The sequence below is a fragment of the Homalodisca vitripennis genome, chromosome 7 (assembly GCF_021130785.1).
Source record: "Homalodisca vitripennis isolate AUS2020 chromosome 7, UT_GWSS_2.1, whole genome shotgun sequence".
Taxonomy (NCBI): Eukaryota; Metazoa; Arthropoda; class Insecta; order Hemiptera; family Cicadellidae; genus Homalodisca; species Homalodisca vitripennis.
In genome coordinates, this window is record NC_060213.1 from 122,530,323 (window position 1) to 122,543,170 (window position 12,848).

Genomic DNA, 12,848 nt, shown 5'->3' on the forward strand with positions numbered 1-12,848 from the left:
GAAACAAAAACATTGTCATTGGCAGTTTTGAGGTGGTTGTAACTTTTAAGATAAAAATGTTCTTGCTAATGCAAAAAAAAACTAATTATGATCTTAAAACAAAATGTATTTACGTTTTAGAGTTTTTGAAGTTGTCACACAACATGGTGGTTGTGATTCCTGACTTAGGTGTGCTACAATTGGCTCTGGTATAATTAGTTTACGTATTTTAACCTAGTTTGTAATTATTTGTTGAGTTAGTTATTTACCTAAAGAAAAGATCAGATTGCAGATCTCGAAACATAGTGTTACTGATATTTTTTGTATCACTGAACAATGGAAAATGTCCAGAAAAATCCTGTTTCCAAACCTCAAACATACCTTTATTGCCTATAAAATTAGTTTTATAGGAGATAAAACAACCAATCTACACAAATAGGAAACGCTTTTTGATTGACAAATGTGAAGTTTAAAGATTTTTTTATTGTTGCAAGATTATTACAGATTTATGTTATATATATAAATCTAAAGAGGAAAGAACAAGGTTCAAATAAAAATAAAATTTTGAGTCAAGATTTAAGTGCTTGTTGAGAAAAAAGAATTTTTCAAACCTTATCAATACAAGGTCAGTATTCAGTGTGCTGATTATGTTGTTGAACATGGACACTTTTCAAAGGAAATAAATTATTCTAACTATTAAAATCAAATCATCAATTAATTTGCTTAACAACAGTGAAGCCTGGAAAAAATTTAATTTGTGTCAATCCCTCTGCCTGTCTGTCCACATGATATTTGGAAAACTAACTGACCTAAAGACTTGAAACTTTGCATAAAATTTAATTTCTTAGTAGGATTTCGGTTTAAAAAAATAAACACCAAGTACTGTACATGTTAATGCGTTAAAAGTCATATCACTAGGCTAAAGTTGTTTTATTACATCTAGTTCTTAAAAATATGGGAAAGGGTTATTGGAAAAGTAACATTTTAAGGTAGGACAGTAGTCAAATATTTTTTAAAATAGATTTTTTTATTTTTATTCTATTTTGTAGAGCAGTCTTTTCTGAACAAGTAGACACCAAATATTATGAAATAAAAAATATATTTATATAATTTATAGCCTTTTTTCTAAACCAATACATGTTCGTTTCGCGAATTCAATGCATTTTGCGTTTGCCTAAACATTGTTTATATATTCATTCATTTCCGGAACATGATAACTCTTTGCCTGCTCAGATTATGGATGCAATAAAACCTATTTACAGTGATCTATGTTCACCTATTTTGTTAAAAAAAATGCCTCCATTGGAAAACTCAAAATTGCAATGAGGCCTTCAATAATGTAATATGGACGCGACTCCCAAAAACTGACTTTGTAAATGAACAAAATATAAAAATTGGTGTCTTGGATGTAGTAGTGTGTTTTAATGATGGTGTTTTGGGTAAAGTAAAAGTCCTAGAAGAACTTTGTGGTAAGGCTGGTTCAAATAGTGTGATAGGTCTAAAGAAACTAGATTTGACTAGGGTTCAGAAGGCGGAAATAGCGTTCAAAGAAGTCGTAAAAAGAGCGAGGAAGGGGAAGAAAACCACAAAAAGAAGACTGGAAGATGTGGAAAATGAAGAAAATCCCTCCTATGGAGCTGGTCTTTATTGACAACAATGGGATATGTGAAATATAAGTATTGTTGGCTATACTGTTTTCTTTTCTTGTTTTCCGAAAATTAACTTTTTTTTTACTAAAGTACACTTTTTGTCCACAATTATTATCGTATTACCATAAAATTTGGTGTGTGTTCTCTTTATGCAGTAACAAGTAATAATAGGAGCCAGTTTATCCATACAATTACTACTTTTTTATTTATAAAATATATAAAAATTTTTCAATAAATTAAAATCCTCACAAAAAGTTTGTTTGAGCTTAAAAACCTTTTTTTCTTCCTATTATGTAAGGTAACAATGGGTAGAATAAGGGGAAAATCTTTCAGGCAAATTGATTATTATTTATAAAAGTTATGTGTACCGAAAAATGCCCATTTTAACATGGACGATATAGGGACTGCTGCCTCACCTTAAGCCAGAGACTTTGATAGCACATCGTCCTGAAGCAGTAGAATCATCCAAGGATGACTGTGAAATAAATATACAAATCACTCAGTCGAGATGGTTAGTGGTAAGAGCAAAAATGTAGCCAGAAAAAAAACTGGGGGTTCAAGACATCTGATATTTTCCCATAATGGACAGAAAGTAAGGCAAGTGCAGTTAACTATTTTGTGCCTAGGTTCGTTTCAATGTTGATAACGATCTCTCAGCTGTACATTTCAGTAATACTGAATTATTTAAATAATAATAATCATTTGATAAAAAATTAATTGAAAATTTGGGAGGTCCAGACCCCTTGGACCCCCTCATTAGCTGCGTTCTTGGGTAAGAGGGTTGTTGATGGAGGGGGATAATTTCTCTGGGACTTGGCCCCATAGGAGGGCCTAGACAGAATATTTCTGAAGTATTTATTGATTTAAAATTGTTTTGAACTTATTCATAAAAACAAAAATAGTAAGAGTAAGAATTGTATATTTACATTTATTAACACAGACAGATTTGTAAATGATTTTGTTTCGTAAATAATTAAAATAAAATAATTATTTTTATTTTTTTGATTTTGTCACCACACTTGGACAATGTATAACCATATATTTTTGTACTATTGGTTGGAAGGATATTATGATAATCAGTAATTAAGTGGGGTCCCACATGTTCTACACAGGAGACAAAATATCGGGATACTGCCCTGGGTTGGGAACATGCTACAGTTGCAGTCTTCAGTCAATAATTTAGAACCAAAAATATATTTCTTAAAATTCTGCAATACGAACATGAATAAATGGAGAGCTTATGTGATTGATTAATGTGATCCTCACACAAAATATTTTAAATCAAGACATGTGATTACATGTTAATATGAACTGTTGTAGGCTGGGAAAATCATAAAGTGACCTTGCCATTTCCTGTGTGTTAAATATTCCGATATTATCTGAACACTGGCTTGATGGTCTGATTACCGACCAGCTGTTGGGAAAACACTCCCAAATTTATATAACTCTGAATAAAAATTGAAATATGTTTGTTTTGTTTGCAATGAAACCAAATTCTTAGGTTATTAATTTTTTTCATTTTCCAGATTTATTTTCTAAATTCACTAAAAGTTCTTTATTCCACTTAATATATCTAACCTCAAAATTGGTTTACTTGTCAAAACTATGTAAATGTTTACTCAATGTTACACTGCTTGGTAACAAGTAGACCTTCTTATAATACTACCTTTTAAATACTTTTTCATCAATCTGTATTATGGCAATGGGCTACTTTCCAATACAGCTGAGATCTGGGAAAAAATCACAGTTTTCCTTGTAGGTAGGTCAGCTGATTCTCCCTCTCCCAAACATTACTTTCTCTATGTAAATACCTCTTACCCTGTATAAAATATGATTCCATGATTTATTTTGACAGTCCTATTAGTACGGGAGCTAGCAACGTTTCTAAAACAAGAATTCCAGGTCAGCTGATTTTTTGATATGCTGTCTTTCTTGCTCTTTCGGTTAGAGGTCCGGGCTATCTGGCTGGTGGAAGTGGTTGCGTTTATTAATGCGCATCTTGCCTGCACAGGTAAAAATCCTGGAGTTTAAAAGAATTTTATTATGCGTAATTTTAATTTTTTTCCCTTTAGATAGATCTACCAGACATTATTTTTTTATTGCCAGACATTTTTACTGTTGTTAATTATGTGCCATACGCGAAATTTTATTTTTTTTTTATAAAAAAATTCAAAAGTATTTTAGAATGTCTGTTATTTTTATATTATGTTATTTAAAACCTAAAATAATCTAAAATTAATTTGCCAGACGTTAATTCGATTGTTAATATTAAATATATATAAAAATGTAATGAAAAGTATTGCGGTATGTTGCTTGTGGTTGGAGAGAGACAGTTTTGAAGTGCAAGAGAGACAGAAAGCGACGGCAGCGCTTAGGCTAGTGTATAACATAATATTTTTAAGAATGAGACAGAAAATAATCGCAAAAATACATTACTTACGTTTGTTCTTGTAAATACAACTTGGGATGAAAAAATTTTAACATCAAAATTAAAATAAGTATAAATTGAAAAGAATGGAATTAAAAACATAGCATAGAAGGTTTAAAAAACTACATCTTTTATTCAAAAGCGATTATAACGATTTTCATTCTGTAATAGTGTCACAAAAAAAGGTGGCATCTTCATAATCATCATCATCATCATCTTCCCTGTCACTGTCAGAATTATTTAGATCATCGTCTTGGGAATTGTCATTGTCTTCCAATATTCTATCATCTGTAAAGAAGAAATTAAATTTTCTTTAATTCTTTTTGTTTTTTATACAAAAATTCAGTTTTTTATTGATAAAATTTCTATTTTATACTTACTTTGAATAATAACATCTGAAACTGTGGAAGGTAATTGCTCTCCGACAAACCAGATAAAATCATATTTATCATTGTTGATAGTCCAACCGGAATCAACTGGAGATAAAGATGTTGGATGTTTTAAGTGAGCATTCCTCCATAGCTTAGTCACATAGCGAACTCTTAATAAATGTTGAAGCAATTCTGCTTTACAGGGTGGCAAACTGGATGAGTCAAAGTTACGATATTTTTTTTCAAATTTCTCATCGGATTTTTTTGACTGAAAAGTGCTTGAGAATAGATGAAATCGAACATCATTAACATTCGAAGAATTTTTAACTCCATACATTTGACAAATAAACTTCTCAAGGCTTACAAAGGTAGTTTCAAGTATTTTCTTCGTCACCCGTAATAAATTTTGAAAAGCTAATTGATATTCGTTCGAATTTCTCTAATATTTTAAAGGGTCTAACTTTGCCTTTTCTAAAAAATGCTGGTGTGTAATCGCACCGGTGATTGCGTGGAAGCATGGCAAAGCTTTACATAAAGATACGCCAAGTATTTGGTATATTTCATTGACGTTTATGTATCGTTGATGATTTCCTACGCCCATATCCATCCAGATTTTTAAAGATGTGTTTAAGTGATCCATATTTCCCAGAAGTATAATTAAAAAATCAGAGTCAGAACAGCGTTTATAACAACTTCAGCGTCAAAAATCGATTTGACAAATATGAAAAATGATCCTAGAATCAGCTTCTTCGTGTGTTCTTCACAATGATAATGATTCTTCAGTTGTTTTAATCACTTTGTTATTTGAAACCTTGTAAGAATAACATTTATTGTAACTTTTACATAAATATTTTTATTAGCAATAAAAGGTACCCATGTCTTCACTATCCCAGTGATCTATAAAAAAAGTTTACTAGAGCTTCTTTAAATTGTATATTTTTAAGTTCTGCTGCAAAATTGTGTGGTCGAGCTTGATTTGGACCAATTGATAACTGGACTGGTTGCTTCTTCTCGACGTGAACGTTCGCAATCTTTGATAGACGGCGAGAAATACTGGTCAAAGACAATGTCAATACGAAATAGATTTCATTTGGGAGATAGTACTCATAAACTTTTTAGATATACCATCATACGTTTGTGGTACATCTTTCATGAGATTGCAACAAAAAAGAAACCATCAACAAGACAAACATCAAAAGATGACGGTTGTTGATATGTAGTGTGCCCAATTTTTTTTTCTATGAGCTTTGCTAATTGTGATTTATCAGTTTTTACAGATTGAACCATCTGGGTGACACATTGATGTTGGCATAGGGGTGAGTGGGAATGTCAAAACCTTCTCAATGTGAACCTTGTGAGCCAGAGAAATCCCCAGCATTCTACCAAATAGATCTCTTTGCATTCGCAACATCAACGACTTTATTTCCTAAAGTCAACTTCTTTTTCTTCGGCACTCAGCAAAATTAAAAACTTTATTTTTTGTTATGGGTTTATCAAATCTATTCCCATCTTCAATGCATTCACTGATAAATTGTTTTCTTAGAGTCTCACCATTCTCTTCAATATTTAGTAAAAAATCAGTAACGTCAGGAGAAGCAGGCTTTGAAGTAGCAATGTTGTATAGATTTTCTTTGTCTAATTTTGGATCAAATGGATTGCAATTTTTTATCGAGAATTTCAATTAAATCAGCAATTTGTTTTCCATAGATTTTAATTCTGTTCGGTTGTTAATTCTGCCGTAACATCTTGTAAGTATCTTAAGCCACAAACATCCAAGACATGTGATATTAACGCTGCTCTTATGCTGTGACTTTTGGTCCAGCGTTGACGTGCAGCTAAAGAATTAGTAAAGTGAGCAATTCCGCTCAGTCGTTTAGCTGCATCGGCCATTTATCGTTTGCTCCAGTGTAAGATCTATTGGTATTCGTGAAAATGGCTTATCAGTTCTTTTGACTCCAAACATCCTTTATTAAAATCATCTTGTAGTCCAGGGTGGGTTTTATCAACATTATTTAAAATAATCTGAATATTTTACACAATAACGAGCGTAGTTAGGTTTGATTTACAATAAAAAACAAGTTCGTCATTTTTGGAATTACGTGCGTAAACATTTGAAAGTTCACCCATACGTATACTTCTCGAAAGATTATGTAATAACTAATCAACTGAATGTAGATCATGTAGAACTGTGCTGTTTTTCCATGGGTACCTTGCCTGGTCTTTGCTACGTATTTCTTGTATGAATTGAGCAGTTGCGATAACATTTTCATTAGGTAATAAATCAGTGTTCCGTTGATGATGAGAAGGAAAATTTTTTCTCCTGATATTCTAAAAGATCTTCATAAATTTGTCCTTTTACAAAATCATATTCAGCATTCTTACTTTTCAAAAATTGATCAAAATGTAACATCTGTAAGCTTAATGCCATCAAAGGATGTAGACGTTTGCAACGATTAAAGTGTTTACCCTCAATTATATTCCATTTACAGACCCTGAAGCAATGATTTTACTCTCAATCATCATGTGGGATAATCAACACTCATCGATGAAAAGTACCGACAGCTTTAAAAAAAAGCCATCATTAAATGAAACGATCCAAGATGTATAAACAGATTACTAAACTTGAGACCTTCTGTTGCTTGAATTTTATAAGCTATTTTAGCAATTGCTAAATCGTATGTGACCTGTACATAAGTTTGACCACATTCTTTACCAACTGTTTGTGCTTGTTCCATTGTAAACGCGACCACTGATACATTTGTTGGTGATAAATTAATAGAAGTAAGATATGATACTTTTCTGTTTTGGAGTATTGTCTTCTATCATTCTGCCATTAAATCCTGTCCAAGATGGTGTATTTGGCACACGAAAAACATATGATAGCAAATGTAACAGATCAATGGTTTGTAAAGATGAAACATTTTCAGGTGATGGTGATGATCGATCAATTTCGACCGGTGTTAAGCGACCTGCCATCTTTAATCGCTTACCATAAGGAATTATGTCGGGAGTGAAGTCTGTCAACGATCGTTTTTCTTTTTTGTGATGGTTCTGTTGGTAATAAATCTTCTGAATTATCATTAGCTTGATTTAGTTGAGCATGTGAATTATTATCAATGTTTTGGTATATGATTCCCACAGTATCATGCAAAGTTTCTTTTCCATTCAAGGTATCAACGTATCTATCAAAATTATCAAAAGCTACACCAGTACATAGTGAGGGATTTAAAATGATGTCTGGAGGACAAACTTGTGTTCGATGTACTGATGAGATAGTTGCTTCTGTTTCCAATTCTTCTAGAGTAGTATAGTTACAGCAATGTCCAAATCTATTTAAAATATTTATTATTTTCTTACTACTTGTGAGACTTTTTATAGTCATGCCAAGAGTAATGTGTTTGGATGGTTTAACGGTACCATTACTAACACAAAAAATTGCATCAGCAGCCATTGAAGAACTCAATCTACTACAATTTAAACCATCTCTGCGTCTAATATCTTTACCTCCAATAAATGCTTTGAAGAATCAATCTAATTTATCAGGAATCACGCATTCACCAGTAATCAAGTCATTTGTTTTAATTTTTGATGGTAATTTTGATTTTTCAATTTTCAAAATTGAATTTCGTAATATTAACGCGACTTTATCAATAAGGTCGTTTTCTTCAAGTTTTGTTAGATCATCTTCTAATAAACTACAATCCTTATGAATAATAATTTTTTTCTTTTGCTTCGATATAATTTTGATATTTTTCTTGAAATATTTTTGTATTTTTTCTTCCAGATAATGATTAGTTATTAAACTTATATCTGTCTGAGGCTGAAATTTCTGCTCATAATTCAACTCATTATTGTACATATCACAAAGAGATGATAGCGATACACAATTTTTTTTCATTAAAACCTCTTCGTTTATTGCTGATACAATATGATTGAAAATTTCTTTATGGATATTACGATTTTTATGCCAAGATGTATATGGAGTGTCTGAAACTACTTTATTATACTCATTTAAATAATTTAGTTCACACAAATGATGATAAAAAATTGGTCTATTTGTAGATTTTAAACCGTTAATTTTTTGTAACAACACATCATTATTAAGTTTCTCCATCCACTCAGTAATTTTTTGATAAAGTTTTGCATCTTGTGATGAATGAAGATTTTGTTGTTTTCCTTTATTTTGTTTACGATCTTTCTCACAATAAAAACAAACATTTTTGAATTGTCGACCTGCCTCAACACATTCAATATTTGCGTCAGGATAATCATCACAAACGTTATTTTCGTTGATTCTCAAATTGCTAAGAGAGCTGGAAGCAATATCTCCAAGCATTCTCTGACTATCTAAACTTACAGCTGCATCCTCTGAAAGTACCTCATCGTTAAAACTTGGGTTAGGATGTCCTGACATACAATGATTATTTACATTTTCACGAGCATCTTCCGGTATTATTTTTTTATTTAAACTCAAGTCAAAATCATGGGATGTTGTCTGATGAATTAAACTTGAAGCAGCAATCTCACTTACTATTTCACTGTTTGTGTTACTCGTAATAGTATCACTGATATTTGCTGGAGTGTTTGATGACAAATTATGTGGAATAGATTTACTGGTACTATCTATTTCAGTCGATGAATCACGGTATTTTGCCATTAAAGCTGTAAAACTGCTATAACATTGTCTGTGGTATCCATCTGTCTCATTTATTTCAGTAGGCAGTTCAATGTCACTGTACTTTAATTTATATTTCAAACGTATATTCAAAACTTCCTGGCACTTCTTCAATTTATCAATCACGAAAAGAATTATTTTACCTTTATGTCCTTTACAGAAAACACATTTCATTGTACCACTGGCCATTGTAGCGAAGTTAATAAATAAACATCACAAATAAAACAAACACAACACAAACATGTGACTTTAGACTGACGCCATGTATTGTTGTCCATATGCCAAAGCGCTGCCGTCGCTTTCTGTCTCTCTTGCACTTCAAACTGTCTCTCTCCAACCACAAGCATCATACCGCAATACTTTTCATTACATTTTTATATATATTTAATATTTAACAATCGAATTAACATCTGGCAAATTAATTTTAGATTATTTTAGGTTTAAATAACATAATATAAAAATAACAGACATTCTAAAATACTTTGAATTTTTTATAAAAAAAAAATAAAATTTCGCGTATGGCACATAATTAACAACAGTAAAAATGTCTGGCAATAAAAAAATAATGTCTGGTAGATCTATCTAAAGGGAAAAAAATTAAAATTACGCATAATAAAATTCTTTTAAACTCCAGGATTTTTACCTGTGCAGGCAAGATGCGCATTAATAAACGCAACCACTACCGCCAGCCAGATAGCCCGGACTATAACCGAAAGAGCAAGAAAGACAGTATATCAAAAAATCAGCTGACCTGAAATTATCTCTAGAAAACGTTGCTAGCTCCTATACTATATGTTCCAACAGCTTATTTCATCCTTTGAGTGCCAAGTATTTATTGAGTGGGTGAACTGAAATGAAAAGTGCCAACCCTTTTGAAGGCAATTTGCAACGTTTCAGTAAAAAATTCACAGTTTGATTATTTAATGAGCTATCAACAACATTTTTTTTCTCTGAAAACTCTGCCTAATTAACAAAATAACAAAGTTGCCATAAAATTAAATTTAGGAATACTAAAAATGGACTTACCTAAAAAAAGTTCCAGAATTTATTTAAATTTCATTTTTCAACCAAATTATCATTACCAAAATATTTATATCATATTCTTTGTCTATATCACTAGAAAGGGTATTAAATTGTCTATAAATCTTGAAAAATTTATATCATCATCAATAATGAGTGAGCTATGCAACTTTTAAGAAACTAATTTCACATTGTTTCCGGTAGCCATGTCAACCACAAATGTTTATATGTGAGTTCTAGATTGATTTTCGTTAGTCAGTTGATCTGAAGTGTACTATAACAATTTATTTATTTTGAAAATAACAGTTCTTCACGAACAATTTCATATATTAGTTTAAAAATATAAAATTTTTTATTTTTAGTGATGTTTTTTCTGAAAGTCCGGTAAAATCTGAAGTTGGCATTTTTTGGCCAACTTCGTCCGGTAAAATCGACGTTGGCATTCAAAGGGTTAAATACCAAAATGAATTATAAAATAAGGTTATGTTTCCTTATAGAAGATTAGTTACTGTACTGGACTATGAAATGTCAGATTCTCTTTTAAAGGATTTTTTGTGCTTTCCGTATTGTGATGAAAAGAATAGTTCAATACTCATCCTGAAAGTCCTATTGCATGGCTCAATAGAATTTTGCACACCCTCAGCTTCGCCTCATATGTAAATGCAATTTCACGCTGCAATACGTTACTTTTTAGACTAGTAATGAAATGTGCCATTTGTTGTTACCATGGTAATAAATTTAGTTTAGTTAAATTCTTTATAAGAAACAGTTTCATCAAAATCTTTGCTTCATTAATAATTCAACATTTGGACATAATTTGGTGTTAATATTTAGTTTTGTGCGTTGACTGTAAATAATCTGTGAAGCATTTTTTTTTTTTTTTTGTGAATAGTTGAATATGTAATGTGTGACATAATAAGTGAACAATTATTTTCAAATATGTTTATTTATAAATTGTAAGATTCTGTGTTTGTAAAGAAACTTTACAAATCTAACCCAAGTTTGTGATATTTTTTTCCCAAGTCAAGTTTATATTGGATTTTTTTTTAGTAAACTCACTATCTCACCATGGACGTTTATCGGCTTTGAGGTAAGGATTGTGTACTTATCATAACATAAAAAAATGTTTAAAAAAATAGAAAACCAAAGTTTTTAAGTCTTTTGAAGTTGACCCATTAGAAGGACTGGAGAGATCTATCTACTCGCATGTTTCTGTGGAGGTTCCGTAAGATCACCTAAAAAAATCTAATAAGAAAAAGCAGGAAGACTGCATAATGATTACCCCACTACCAGTATTGTTCTTCTATACTCTATACTGAAGATGAAGGGGTTTAGATAATGTTGAGCACTACATCGAAAAGTTATCAATCGAATTAGAGAATACATAAGTCACTTCTACCGTACATATATATCTCATATTATCATTAAATATTGTCCAAGGCAAGCCTCTATCTACTATGTAGGATTAAACAAAACTGTACAATACCAAGTGTCTTTTTCCTAATCTTTATTATAAACTTATATAAGTGGTGGTTGCCTCCAAAACACTTCCAAATTTGTTTCCTTGAAGTCTAATAACAGTTTATGGACCTAAAAACATTCTAGATCCTTTTTAAGCAGGCAGTGAATTAAAACAGATTTCAATTAATTAACATTGTAAATTTTAAGTTTCACATATTTATGGTATACGGTAATTGGCGGGTGAATAAAAACAAGTAAAATGGCTCTGAAGGAGCTATATATTTATGAGTATATTGATGAGGCTACATTATGTATGATTAGTCTGATGCAATTGTCACGCTTCCATGCATGGGCCCATCGTGCGTGCAGTTCTCATGGCAGATTACATTCTGTTCTAACGATTGGGTGGAAATTAAACAAACTTCTACATTACGGTATTTGATTTTATTTGGATTTTAATATTGGAATGCACAAATCACATGAATTAATGTTGGAGTTTTATTAAAAAGTATTCAATTGTATATGAAACATTTTAAAATTTCTGTAAGAGTTTGGACCCTTAGTACTCCTCCATACCTTGGCCAAAGAAAGCCCTTTGAGTCTCTCTGCTTTGATACTAGATTTAACCCTTTAATGGTTTTCTTTTTGTACCTTTACTGTTTTTTTATTTTTTTTTATTTTTTTTTTACAGAGGCACTGCTGGTTTTTTACACAGGTAGAATTTTAGAGTTTAGATACGTACCTTTTATGTCAAAAAAGTTATTATTAGTGTCTTTCTTCCGATTTATATTTTTTTCTAAATATCGTCCACCATGACATTTTCACTATTCCTGTCCGTGTCATCATGCAACCGCAAAATGTAACCAATCGTCTACATGTTGGTAGAATATTTCCATGGTACAATGAACACTGGAATTAAAACCATAAAATAGTCTAGGACAGCTGGCATGCACCAACACGCAGCAGTTGTCTGCACTGTGTGACTACAACAGAACTACTTGCACAATGTGCGGCTATTATAGAAATTATAACAGTAAAAATAGAACTATGCTCAATATTATGTCAGAAGCGCACTTTTATGCAATTGCTATGAACGTAATATTACATTAAAAACCGTGAAGGCGTTAATGACATGATAGTGGAGCTTTGTAATAAACTCAGAACTTGTGCCTTTGATTTATTTTCAATCTCAGACGCATTTTGAACACGTAACGCCCTACTTCAAATAACTATCAATCATATTCATTCATGTATCAATCTTCGAA